Source organism: Micromys minutus (genome assembly GCF_963924665.1).
Source record: "Micromys minutus genome assembly, chromosome: 26".
Taxonomy (NCBI): Eukaryota; Metazoa; Chordata; class Mammalia; order Rodentia; family Muridae; genus Micromys; species Micromys minutus.
In genome coordinates this window covers 23,288,342-23,303,278 of record NC_137961.1, presented here as the reverse complement: position 1 = coordinate 23,303,278, position 14,937 = coordinate 23,288,342, and the positions used below count along the sequence as shown (strand labels likewise).

Sequence of the window (14,937 nt, the reverse complement as noted above, 5' to 3'; positions counted from 1 at the left end):
GATAACATTTTAAATGTAAATACAGAGAGTATCTAATAAAAAAATAAGGACGCAGGCCTGGTAAGACTGTGCTGCACTGTGAGTAGCCAGGGCAAAGAGAGGGCTAGGCCTGGCACATGGAAAGCACAGCCCCCATTTGGTTCAGGGGAGCGGGAACTCTGCAACAGGTACTCAGTTTCCACACGGAAGGCCCTTGTGTGCGGACCAAACGCTCAGGCCATTTGCCACTGGCAACAGCAGAGATCGAGGGACACAGGCCTGGTGAGACTGCACTGCGAGTAGCCAGGGCACAGAGAGGTCTGGGCCGATGTCCTTCAGTAGATGAAGGGATACAAAAATTGTGGTATATTTACACAATGGAGTACTACTCAGCTATCAGAAACAATGACTTTATTAAATTCCTAAGATAATGGATACACTTAGAGAATATCATCCTGAGTGAGGTAACCCAGTCACAAAAGAACAGACATAATATGCAGTCACTGATAACTGGATAGTAACCCCAGAAAGCTCTGAACACCCCGGAAACAACTCACAGACTATATGAAGTTCAAGAAAAACAAAGGCCAAAAAAATGAAAAATCATTATGTTTAATCTTTACACACCAAGAAAACTTTGACTATTACCAGGTTATATCTTGTTTTACATGTACTTTATGCTCATTGTAACTGGTAAGATTTTAATGCATACTATCAAACCTTTAATAAAAATCAAGTACTGACAAAAATGTATTCATATACTTTTATACAAAAATGTTTTAAAATCTATACATTTATCTGTTTTTTAAATAAAGTTGTTCAATTAAAGAAGTATTTAAATTAAAAAAAATTTAAAAGTAGAAAGAAAATATATCCAATAAAAAATAAACAAATAAAATTTCAGAAAAAAACGATGCCTTTCCTGTCATTGAGAAAACATTCTGTCATCATAGTTTTCAACCTTGGGAAGAGAACAGGTAGGGACTATTCACCACTGTTTCCTATCAGTGAAATAGTTACTCTCATAAGACACAATAAGGACTTTTTGAACAAGAAACAGAATTTTGAAAATAACATTCTTAGTTAATTTTAATTGTCATTTTAAGAGACTCTGAATTCCTATATCATATGCTAACAGGTAGACATATGTACCATGAAGTACCTCTTTAGCTCAGGTAATCAGATTATTAGTTGAGATTATAAAACACAATATAAGTCTTTGCTAAAATTGTGCTTTCTGAGCTCACATTCCTTTATCATCTGGAGAACCAGGCAAATGGGAAATTTTTAATTAAGTCCACCATACCGTGTCCTTGTGCACATATCCCCATGTGATTTGTACAAAATGGCATTATGTTATCAAAAAAGAAGCCTTGGAAATCTAGTAAACTTTCCAATTTCTGCACATTGGGAAAGAACACCCATGGAGTCTGTGCTTTTTGAGACAGTGTTCCTGTAGCCTTTGAAAATTCATTACCTGGAGGTTGATAACCGCAGCTACACTGGGCCTCCTTCAGAATGCCATTACTCCTTTATGACCCTGTATGGAGTTTAAATTGGGTTGTGCAAGGTGACCAAATCCTTCTGTTATCAAAATGAAGCATGTTGTCAAAAGGAAAAGGAACCAACTGATCTGTATTAGTTGTTTTATTGCTGATTTTATCTTCTTGATGGTGGAGTATAATTTCTTTCCTCTTACTGGGATTGGAAAGAAACTGTTTGAAGGATTCTAAGAACAGGCATCAGTAGAAAATTGTATTAATACCTATACAAAAATAGAAACTAGGTAAAAGATTTTTTTAGTATATTAAGTACTTTTCAATAAAAACATTAATGGAACGTAAATTATATATTAAGGAATTTTGAAGCACTTTAGCATCTGACATCTATACAAATAACATGTATATGTTAATTCTGTGTGGTTGGTATGACAAAAGAACTACGGCAGAAAGCATACATCTCTCAACTAATGTTCTTGAATATAAGTAGGGACAATCGAAGAAAGGTTTATCTTTGAACCATGATTCTCAACTGCCTTATTTTCCCACTAATATGGGGGAATGGTAGCTGAGATTAATTTACACTGGTGTTTGTATTAAGCATACAGCTTGGAAGTTCCAGAGACTATTGCTATAAGCTTTGTCTTTGCTGAAGATATTTCTCATTAAACACGCACACACATACACACACACATACACACACATACAAAATCTTTGATATTTTTCTCTTTGATATTGTAAAACTAAATAAAGCAAGCATTTATATCTTGTAGGATGTGCACAAGTGGATTCAACTTAAGTTCTGTCAAAAAATAAGATGAAATTTTCATCTGAATATTTACAGACCTATTATTTCCTAAGTAATGCATTACAACATCTATTTACAGAACAGCTCTGTAACACTAGATATATTATAAGTGAACTAGAAGTGATTTAAATATACTGGGAGGTGTGTACAAGATATATTCACATATTTAGTTACTTTATAGAAAAGACTTTATCCTGCTCAGGTTTTGGTGCCTTTTGGAGATTCTGGAAGCAATTCCTGTAGAAACTGAGGGACAGATAAATTAAACTGTATACAACTTTGAATAAAATAAACAAAGGGGTATGTTTTAGAGTTGTTACATGTTTTTTAAATATGTTACAGAGTTGAAGCCTAATGGCAAATTTCTATTGTAACCATGAAGTGAATACTTACTTAAGTTTATTTTAAACCTAAGTACTATGCAAAGGCTCACAGACCTCAGAAACAGCTAAAGCACTGTTTTGGAAAGGCAAAGTTCTCAGAATGAGTAGGGAAGCCACACATGATCTGCCAATTTACTTTGCCCCCTTCTGCTGTGAAACTCAGCTGAGAGCATCTCTTGTACCTTCATACTCAGTGTGGGTTTAAATATACTCAGTAGAGGACACTCATTTTTTAGCGGATAGGTAACTTCAACCTTGAATTCTCCCAAAAGACTCTTTTGGGTTACACACAGCCCAAACTTAACTTTTCTACTATCCAAAAAACTTAAACCACCATATCAGTTATCTTGGATTAATTTAAGGAATACCTTTGAGGAAATTGTTGTATTAGGTGTTTAATGGTGTCTGCCCTTTGATGAACTCTGAAGGAAGTGAAGTCAGCTATAAATAGAGTGTTTGGAGCTACAATGCAGTCTCAACCAAAATCCAATGGCATGGCAACTCAGGACGGACAATATTCCTTCCAAACTGTTTTGTGTGGAGGGAGACAGATTTTATGACCTGCTATTAGCTTCCCCAGAGCTGAGGGAATGGATACTTGATCTAGAAAGAGAATTTGTGTAACATGTCACAGCATTCACTATACAAGTGTACTATGAATCATTTTTTATTAATGTAATAGACAGTGATTTTTGCTCAACCTTCTGGATATATGATACCTATTGAGGCTTGTCAGTATAAAAGTAAACATAAAATGTTTCTGCAATGTAAGAAAAACAAACAAACAGCAATAGCAACAACAAGGAAGAAGCATGTACTTTGTCCATAGAAGCTTGTGCACTTTGGAAATACAAAGAATGTAGCATTTGGCTTTGCTTATTGGATCTGAACCTGTCCAGTCATTCATTTGTCTACAGCCACTGTTCATCCCACACCTACTTCTCCCTCGGTACTCTGCCATTCTCCAAACACCTACAATCGTGGTAGTTGCTTACCTGACTTTCCCATTACCCCGTAATCCCCAATTCTGTATATCATTTTCCCCAGCATCATGTCAGTATCACTAAATAGTAACAAGGACAACGCAGCACAGAACCACAGAATGGAGTTAAACAAGTACTTACAGATATCTAGGCCTGGATTCTCAAATTGGAAATGGAAGGTTGGTCTGGTGTGAGATATAAGGAAGTGAATAATGCTTGTCTGGTGGTCTGCCATCTCATAAAGCAAAAATTTAAGTTGAAGGCCAAGTTTGTGGACTGTCTTATATTGTCTCCTGCAAAAGAAATGAATCATTCATGAGAGTCAGACTTAGCAAATTTAAAATAACTGATGCTAATGTTAGGGAGTAGATTAGTTTTCCAAAAACAACAAATTTTATCAAGTGTAAGTTTTCATTTCTGTATGTTGTTAAGTTCAAGTGTCTGTGCATATATGTGTGTGTATGTGTGTGTGCATGTACATGTGTTTGTGTGTGTGTGTGTGTGTGTGTCTGCTACTGTTTCCTTCATCCTCTTAATCTAGGAATATCTGTGATTAGCAGAACCCTGCCCATAAGCTAGGAGACAAGAGCATATTCATCTTTACTAATATAGTGTGCATACCTGGCTGTGCCTAAGTGTCACCTAAGGGTCACACACACACACACACACACACACACACGACAGATTGTGAAAAGAATTCATAATTCATTATGTTTATCCAACTGAGCTACTCTTGTCCTTCCCCTAATATCTGTGCCCTGCCTCAGACAGAAGACACCATTGGTATAATGAGATGAAATTCACTATATCAAATGAAACAGTGGCTTAAATTTCTTTTCCTCTCTTGTATATGTGTCTTGTACTTGTTTTATCCTTATGCACTGCTACGTTTAAACCAGTTCAACAAACTTAAACACGGATCCCTAAGCCTGATTGACATTAGAATGACTCAGAGACGGCTTAAGTGCTTTCTTCATCCCTCTTCTTGAAGACATTCAATGAATGGATATAAACTGGGTTCAGAGGACTATGCTTGAAGATGAACATCCAAGAATTGATATTATTGTTAACACATGTAAAAAGCATATATTTATGGAAACTTCCTTGACTAAGGCTGAGTGTTTATCACAACTGCACACACACCAAGCTCTACCCTAAAATGCAGCCCACATGTCTGGCTTCTCTACTCTATTTAATTCAGGATGATTAACTTCTCATAGGTGGTACATACTCAGATTTCCTTAGAGCTACAATCCCTTTTCTTTAACTTCATTAAATATGATTTCCTATACCAAGAAAAGACTCTTTCCTTCTGTAGTAACAAGGTTGATTTAAATGGATAAACCTCAAGAAATCGAGTTCCGTTCCCTAAGCACTTTGTAATTACCAAGTAACAGAAAAAAACCTGATCTCATTAGTACCTGTTGCTTGGGTAGAGAGAAGACAATCATATGTGAAGGGTACTATACTTTTGGAAGTGCTAATTAATTATACATTATTTATTAGAAACACAATACTGTCCTTGTACTGTAGCTAGGAATACAGAAGGTGTCTGGAAGAACTTAAACAGTTGAGCCAGGATGAATTGTAATGAGCTATAGTCTTTTGTTCTGAAGCCAGCCTCTTTGGCTGGTTTGGAAAGAGCTTTATATTACTCTCCTCTATTTCTTTCCCCTGATTAGAATGAGCTATCAAGATCTAAGAGTGAAAATAAGAGATTACTATGTCATCTGGCAGGTTTCAGAGAAGCTACACTGGTCCTACTCTTTGAAATTCTCTTTGATAAAGGAAAATGATAGATTAATAGTGATATATTATGGGTAAATAATTTGCCAGGCCAAACCAAGTCTGTAACTTTAGAGAATGACTTGTAATGTACTTAAATCTGTTTGCATAAATATTGTAGAATTGTACCTATACTAAGATCATTACCCGGTTTTTTTTCTATTATTTGTTGACATTAACAACAAACAGTTACTAACAAATAGTATCTCTCCTCACATCAGGCACTCTGAGGACACCCAATTCCCAGGAGCCTATCTACCCATCTGCCACACGTTGACCTAGAATGCTAAGGAAGAAAACAGTAAAGATTAAACAAAAACAGTCTTGTAGACCCTAGATGTCTCTCGCTTTAAGTTTTGTTGTATGATTTCTAATGTAGTTATCAAGTCTTTCAAATAGCTGTTCAGCTAGAATGTGAGGAACATACATGCTTAATTTCAGATGAGTGTGTTTGCTAAAATCCACTGGTTAACAGCTTGACAACCAGAATACATTTAGGAAGCCATTTAGTAAGGAAGCCCAAGCCACTCCGTGGAGAACCTGATGGAGCATCCCTACTGTGTGAATAAGGCATGCCACAGGTGGCTATCCAGTCAAAAGATACCACCCATTCTGACACAGGATGTCAGAGGCTAAATAACACACTTCAATCTGCAAATTCAAAAATTAATAAGCAAAGCAAGTTCCTGTGGTTGCTTTCTAGCTACTAATTATGATATTGTACAGTAGGTAGATAATGCTATGAATAGATAAGAAATCCCTAAGAAGATTGATGATAACTATGCAAAAGTTAGGTCTCAGAGTCAGGAGCTCAGTCAGTCTAAATGCAGGATATCTCAGAATGTCAGTCTCTACTGCCTGGGTCATAACTGCTCAAGTGCTTGAAAAATTCAAAATTCAAAACTTCACCCCATATCAGACTGAAAATTCAGGTACCCAATAAATCATGCCTGTCCTGATTCCTGACTCTTACAATTTCAGCCACTCCAAAAAGATCACTCAAAGTATTTGGACCAATGGATGACATCATGTGTCACGAGCAGTAATGGTAAAGAAAATCGCAGAAGAAAAAAGCAGTGTTACAAGTAAAAGCAGATGAGGAGATTCAGTAAACTTTTTCGGAAAAGAAAATCCAACCTAACAGAGAGAAAGTCCACAAGGACTGTAACCTGTGAGGGCTAGTTCAGGAAGGTGGTGCCTGTCTGTTATCCAGTCCTCAGGGGGTGCAACAGAAGAATCAGTAGTCCAATGCCATTCTTGGCTATACAGCAGTTTTATTCCAGTCTGGGTAATTCAAGGCTCTGTCTCAAAAGAAGTTTTTTTCTTTCATTTATTTATTCACTTTACATTCCAATATCATCCCCCTTCTTCTTCCAGTTCCTTTAAATGCAGATCCTCATCCCATCCCTCCCTCTGCTTCTCAAAGGAGAAAAGGGAATATCCCTCTGGTTATCCCTCCCACTACTCCCGTACACCTCACCCTCCCAAACCCCTCCACTCCACCCTCAAACTCCCAAACTCCCACTCCCATAACCCCCTCTACCCCCGAGCACATCAAGTGTATCCTCTCCCACTGAAGCCAAACAAGGTGGCCCAGTTAAGGAACAGGATTGACAGGCAGGCAGGTAAGTAACAAATTCAGAGACAGTCTGTGATGTTTGTGTAGGTTTTGCCCAGGGAGTCTCACTGTTAGGAGATATAGCCTTGTTGGAGTAGGTGTGCCACTGTGAGTGTGGCCTTTAATACCTTTGTCCTAGCTGCCTCAAAGCCAATCTTCTGTTTGCCTTTGGAACAAGATGTAAAGCTCTCAGCTCCTCCTACACCATGTGTACCTGGATGCTGTCATGGTCCCTCCTTGATGATAATGGAATGAAACTCTGACCCTGTAAGCCAGCTACAATTAATGTTATCTTTATAAGAGTTGCCTTGGTCATGGTGTCTGTTCACAGCAGTACAACCCTAAGACACAGTTTCTGCTCCACTTGTGGACCCACATAAAGACCAAGCTGCACATCAGCTAGAGTACATCCTAAGAACCCCTGGGAACGTCCCTTATTACAGATCTCTGACACATCTAAGAGATTACTCCCACAAAGCTGATTTCTGTTTTCTCTCCTGCTCTCTCAGCAACTGATCTCCCCTCCCCACCCTGTTCTCCTCCCTATCTTCTCTCTCACCCAGTTCCCCCCTTCGTTCATCTCTGATATTTATTTTATTTCTCCTTCTGAAAATGTTTCAACCATCTTCCCTTGTTATCAAAAGGATTTTTAAAGGAAAGATAATGAAATTAAATGCATTTCAAACTTTTAAATATTTATTAAATAGTCACATGATATTAGGATATTTACAAATTACTTTTTAACAAATTGACTAATTTGAGAATAATTTAATACCAAGCTATAAAGATTTACAAAGCATATTTTTCTGAGAATTTCTTATATAAGTAATGTATTCATATCACCACTAACCTGCTGTCCCTCTCCTAACTTCTCTCTTGTCTTCTACCTGTCCCTCTCTAATTCACAATTTTATCTTTAATTATTGTTGGTGTGTGTGTGTGTGTGTGTGTGTGTGTGTGTGTGTGTGTGTGTGTGTGTTTTATAACCTACAGAGACCATTTAATGTTGTTCTTATATACATGTGTTTAGGACAGACCACTTAGGATTGGAGACTTTATCAGGAGTCTGGTTGTCTCTACAGAAAACAAATTCAACTTCTTTCAGCATCCATTGATTGCTTTCACCTCAACGTGGTACCTTATGACTTCTTCCTAGCCACACTGGCATGCCAATGTCTGTTGTCATTCTTCTATTGTTTGGTTATCATATTATTGAGCTTTCAGAGGTATAAAAGGCAACACATAAGAGCAAGTCTCCTGGTCCTCTGGCTTTTAAATCTTTCTGTCCCCCTTTCCTCAATTTTCAGTGTAGTTGTTGCATTGTAGATATATAAGCTCGTGCTATGTTTATCACCTATTTTCTGTGTGTTAGCCAGTTGTGGATTTCTGCAATAGTTTCCATTTTTTATAACAGTTGGGAACTACACATTATTTGTGGGTACAAAAGGATTTATAATACAGTTAGAAATTATATTGGTTTAGGAAGTGGCAGCAAAGGGTCTTCTCTAGGACTGATGACCTGTCCAGCCATAGGTAGTTTTCTAGGTTTATAGTTCCTGGAATGAATTCTATCCTCTTGACTGGGCCTTACAACCACTTACATAGTTGCTGGTTATCCCTGTGATAAAATTGTCATTACTAGACCATGGAGAATAGTGTTCTAAGCTAGTTGTAATTTTTGTGATTGATTGACTGTCTGATTGATTGATTAATTGATTGATTGATTGATTGATTGATAAGTGTTACAGTGGACTAGCACAATATTATATAGAAAAGACTCCATAAATTCTAATGATCAACACTTTCAAAAAACAGAATGCAAAATCAACTTTAAAAAAATGAGTAATTTTTCAATGTACCAATAATAAACATGCTGGAAAGAACATAGAAATATTTCTTTTCATAATAGTTCAAAAATAATCTAGGAATAAAGCTATGAAAGGAACTTAAAAATACCTGTTTAATAAAAGTTTAATATCTGAAGAAAGAGTTTGAGTCCGATGACTGCAGATTGATATAATTAATATTGTTAAAATGACAATTCTACCAAAAACTATTTATAGGTCCAACCTAAAACCTTATGATAGTCCTTACAGAAATAGAAAAGAATCCTAAAAATTATATAGAAGCACAAACATGCTCAGATGGCCTAAGCAATGTGAGGAAAAATAACAGCATTAGAGGGAACAGCATAAGGTATTTCAAGTTAAATTACATAACTATAGTAACATAAACAGTATGGTGCTGTCACTAAAACAGACATGTAGATCTGAGGATCAAAACAGAATAGTCAAACATGATTGCCTGTAACTGAGGCCTGATATTTAACAAAGATAGTGGAAAATACACACTGGAGGAAATACAGCATCTTAGACAAATAATGCTAAAGGAAAAAAAAAGGTGTTCACATAAAAAGGAATGAAATTCTAATCCTATATACCATCCTCCACAAAAATCAGCTCCAAATGGACCAAAGATCTCAGTGTGAAACTCAAAATGCTAAAGCTGCTACAAGAAAACATAGGTAGTACTCTACATGATATGCAGTGGTTTTCAAACTTTGGGGTGTGACCCCTTGAGGGGCAAATGATCCTTTCACAGGAGGTGCCTAAGATCAAAGAAAAATAATATTTGCATCACAATTCACAACAGTAGCAAAATTACAGCTATGAAGCTACAGTATTAGGAAAGCTGAGAACCACTGAAGTATAGACAGAGGATAATACTCTCTGAAAGGGAGTCCATTTGCTCATGAAAGAAGGACAACAATTAACAGATGGTGCTTAATAATATTTCTAAGCCACTGTATGCAAATTTAAAAAGAGACAACCCATGAACTGAGAAAGAAGCTTTGCTATATATTCAGCTTTCTTTTCAACAAATTAATAGCCACAAAATTCAAAGAACTCAAAAAAATTATAGAGTCAAGTAAACAAATATCCCTGCTTTAAAATGAACTACATATCTGAATAGAGAATTTTCAGAAGAAGACATAAAAATGACTAAAAAAACTTTTTTTTAAATGTTTAGAGTCCTCACAACTACAGAGATGCAAAGTAGAGCTCCTTTGAGACTTCAACTTCCCAAGCAAGAATGGCTAAGATCTAGAAAACTATTAGCAATAAATGCTAAATGGATGGTAAAAAATGGGGGGACACTCATCTACTGATTATAAAGTGCTGTAAATGCAATGGATATAAGTATAAAGGATTCTCCAAAAGAATGACTAGTTTTTGTATCTTTTGATTTTTTTTTTTTTTTTTTGTTTACTGACTACAAATGATAGATTAGGTAAATAATAGGTAATAGATAAATTAGTAGGTAATTGCAAGCTGGGCAATGGTGGTGCATCACTTTAATTCCATCACTGGTGAGGCAAAAGCAGACAGATCTCTGAGTTCAAGGCCAGTCTGGTCTACAGAGTAAGTTCCAGGACAGCCAAGACTATACGAAGAAACCCAATCTTGGAAACAAACAACAACAACAAAATTCCAAACTGTAACCACATCTCTTCATAAGAGAAATATTAAAATAGCTGTGCATAAAGTAGGCTCCTGTGTGGTATAATTTTCACCTTATCCCCAAATCAAAGAGTAAAGAAATGACACCCATGTTTCACATTGCCTTTGAAATTAGGGAGGATAAAAGCAAACTCATGGGATAGCTCCCATGTTCTCATCATTAGAAGCAAAAGCATCTTTCAAAGAAAACATTTCTAGAGTAGTTATGCATTTGAAACTTAAGGGCAACAAAGATATCATGAAAATGCAGAAAGAAAAATAACCTAAGATTCATTACAGAGGATAGAAAGATATGCCTTCAGAGATAAGTAGTGCCTTTATCTCTTGTTTCATTTAATGCACTTTTAGTAAGTCATATGACAAACTTTTAAAAGTCAATTAATCCTCTTCTGGCTATTTATCAAGTAAAATTTAAGACTCATGTTTAGTTATTTTTGCCCCACTAAGAAATTAATGAGTTCAGAATACCTCCTGGTATTTACTGGAAGATACGAGTCAATATGAGTTGTAGTAGTTAACAGGTAGCTGTAAACAGTACTAGTGACAGAACTAGGTAAATGTGAACAAGCAATATACGTCTTCATATACTACAAGAACTTAACCCTATTAATTTCCTGAAATCCTTTTGTCCTGTTAGCCATCTCATTGTTGTGATAACCTACTTCACATGTGTCACTGAATGGGTTCACCTTTCACTCTGTTTCAAATAGTGCTGCCTGTGGCTGCTTGATCTATGTATTTGGGTAAGGACATCACATCTTCAAATGTGAGTGATGAGGGCTGTCTTATACTTCTTTGGCAAACAGGAATCAGAGTTGATACTGGAAGGGGACATGAGGACATAGACACCCAAGAATATGTTCCCAGTGACTTCTTACCACAAGCTTCTGTTTTTCTGCCTTTCACACCTCTCAATAGTGTAATTGTACTGTGAATCATTTAGAGACTAATCTATTAATAAGGTTAGAGAGCTTAAGATCTGTTCCTGAAAATTTCTTGGCAGACTTTCTCAGATGTATGGTTTGCTAACTTCATAGGTATTTACTAATCTAAGTATATTCACTATCAAAATCCACTATCTCCCTTTCTCTATCTACATTTCTGATTTGACCTCAAGGTAGGTAAAAAAAGAAAATGAAGTTTTTTCCATATTAAACATAACCCTAATATAAAATAGCATTAAGAGATTTCTACAACTCAGAACTGGAAGTCAACACAGGAAGGAAGTTAGCACCTAAAATGTTAATAGAGTTAAGATTATATTTTGTATGAAAAGTAACACCTTATACAATTAATAAAATTAACCTAGTTTGCCTATGGAACAAAAATTTGATGGGCATGTTCATTATTAAAATTAGTAAGTCTCACTAATGATAAGTCCCCTTTTGGTAAAAACTAAAAAAGTGTTTTTTCTGGTTTAAATTCTTTCAAGATTCTACTATTTGTTTCCTATTAAACTACTACTAAGATCTTCCCAGTGTTTGGTTCTTGTAAATAACATGGTGGATAATGAACTGGTATTTATTTTTAATGAATGTTATCTTCTTTTTTGGCACATACTTATCAAACTTGAAGTTATTTAAAATGCTTACAGTCAATTGGTTCTATGATTTGTCATAAACTTACAAAAGGAGCACTCTCCATCTAATACTAAAACATTACTTCATGATCCTTTCAAATCAACAAAAAGATTTAATAATTGTCATGACAGATACTAAGTACATACTCAGCCATGCAGAGACAAAAAGATATACTTGTACAACTGTTGTGAGTCAAATTATTGAATCTTTTTTGTTTTTGATGCTTTGGAATTCCAGTAAAAATTTAATCTTATCTTAAACAGATTTTATTTTGCAAATGAATATAGCATACATGGCTTTATGTCATTGTACCAGACTGGGCTTCTATTCAGACAGTGACATTTTGTTTGGACTGCATAACCCTCTTTGCTGTCCCTGTCTTTACACAAGTTTTCAAAAGTCAGAACGCTTGGAGATTAACATAAAAGATGTTAAGCCAATTTACTTTGTTTCCCATATCTAAACAATCTGAACATGCTACTTTACCTACAAAAATGTCATTAGGAAATCTATGGGATGCCTGGGGATTGGTTTCTAAAAGTGCACAAACTGACTGGAAATCTGTTGAGTTGTTTAATCCATTGTTTTCAGTCTTTATTATGTGCTATGTACATCCTAGCCCTGAAAATCAGATGAGGATAATTTTGCTCACTTCCTATAATCTCATCACAAAAGCATATGGTATAAATACTTAAGCGAATGATTTTCACAACACACAAACACACAGGCACACACACAAGCACACTGAGAGACATTATTCAAAGTGTTAAATGAGAAGGAGAGCTATGACACTTAGCAATTTGGGGACTGGGTAGACCTTAGTAACAGGAGATGCAACAAAGTAAAACTTTAGAGATATCCGTTAATGGTCATAGTTGGTCTGTGAATGTTAATGGTCTCCAAGTATCTGTGTAGACTCCAGCTAGAGAAATTCTAACCTTACAACAGAAATGAAAACATTGATTGACAAGGAGTGACTGATCACATGTGTTAATGAGCTTTGCATTAGTAAGGTGCAGTTCTTAGGTATCAAAGCTAGAAACATAATCGCTTGTGTGTTTCAATGTGAATCCAGTAACTAGAGATCATAAACCAAGAAAAACTCATTAGCAATTGAAAATGCAGTTTCCAATTATCCAAGAAAACTGGGGACATGTTAAAAGTCTTTCAACAAGAACCTAAAAAGGATATTATTACTCTGGGAATTACCAGGATTGCACCTTTCATTGTCAAATAAATTTCAATGTTTGAAAAGGTCCTCTATAAATTAAAGAAAAATAGTATATTCACATCTTAAATAGTGGTGCCAATTAAATAGTAGTGCTTCTTAAAACTATTTAAAAATGCATACATATATTAGATTCTTCATTTTCATGGTTTTGTATTAGTCATGTGTGTAAACTAAAACAAGGACTACAAACTAACAAATCACAGATTAATTTCAATATTTTTGTCTAGAGGATAATCTACGGTGAGGATGTCATGAATCCTCATCACATGAAGCCCCTTTTCACAATCACATATTCACATTCAAATACATCTTCCCATAGCCTTGATGTTAATGAACATACAATATTTTTCTATAAATGGTTTTATAAGCCTTTGTTATCATTGCTGAGGAGGGATGAGTACTTTTTTTTTGGTTTTAAATCATTTTATTCTCTTACATTTCAAATGATTTCCCCTTCTTTGTTACCCTTCTACTGTTGCCTCCTTTCCATCTCCCTTCACCTCCTCCCCTTTTCTAGGATCCATCCTTACTTACCCACAGCATCCCTCAGTGACTGGTTTGTCATAAGAAGCAGAGATCCAAGAGAGGTGAATTCCCATTGCTGACTACATATAGGGTTTTCAATGCATATGTCATTCACAGGCATGTCCATCATGCTTCCTAAGATCTTTGGAAAAGTCTTAGTGGGTCAATGAGTTTGCCAATGAGAGAAAGTTGAGTTATTGAAATCTTAAAAATAATAGAGAATAATCAAGGAAGTGAAAAAGATAAATATGGAAAAAGGAAAAAATCTTCACTCAATTGTGTGTACACAAAAATATTTTTATGGAGAGTTCAAGAAGAGGAGGCTGACTGGGAAGAACAGCTGCATCTTTGCTTTCCCAGTGCTCACTGACTCTCTAGAATGCAAAATATCCTACAAATAAATGCTTTAATTTATTCTAAAGAGACAAACATCCCTGGGCTCTTTCCCTGTCATTATATCAGTAGTATGTCCCCATTGCTATATTAAAATTTGTACCATAAATACGATGAAACAGTCATTTGCTAAAAAAAAAAATGTATAAGTGAGATCGTCATATTAAGCAAAGTAACCAATATCATAATGGCAAATATCATATTTTCTGTCCTATATTTTTTATAGAACATAACCCTATTTATGTGTACATATGCCACAGAGTATAAGGGGGAAGAGGTATAAGGGAGGATGTCAGAAGAGGTGTAAGAGAGAAGATTGGAGAGAGGTAGTAACCTGATGAAATTTACACTGTTTTTAAAGGAAACTCTGTTTATAAAAAGTAGCACCATAGACAGTGGCTATACACCAATAAAGAATTGTTTACATTAGTAGTTCAGCCTATCAAAAGGAAAGGTGCAAAGTTATAAAGGTCCATATTGAAAACATCAGTTAGAGTATTTGAATCTGAGCGATCATGTCAGACATCATTAACAGGAGTTCATCATCACAGTAGTCAGGGACAGCAACATGTATGCTTGCTGTGGGCTTTTTGTTTTTTTTTTTTTTTCAGAGATTTTGAGATTAAAGTGGT

The 14,937-nt window shown here is 35.7% G+C and overlaps 1 protein-coding gene across 1 annotated transcript in view; it reads left to right on the top strand.

Annotated features, from left to right (window-relative positions):
* Positions 1 to 14,937, top strand: part of NKAIN3 (sodium/potassium transporting ATPase interacting 3) — a gene marked incomplete at both ends in the record, with an annotated part of 591,633 nt that overhangs the window by 496,012 nt on the left and 80,684 nt on the right. The window lies entirely within an intron of this gene.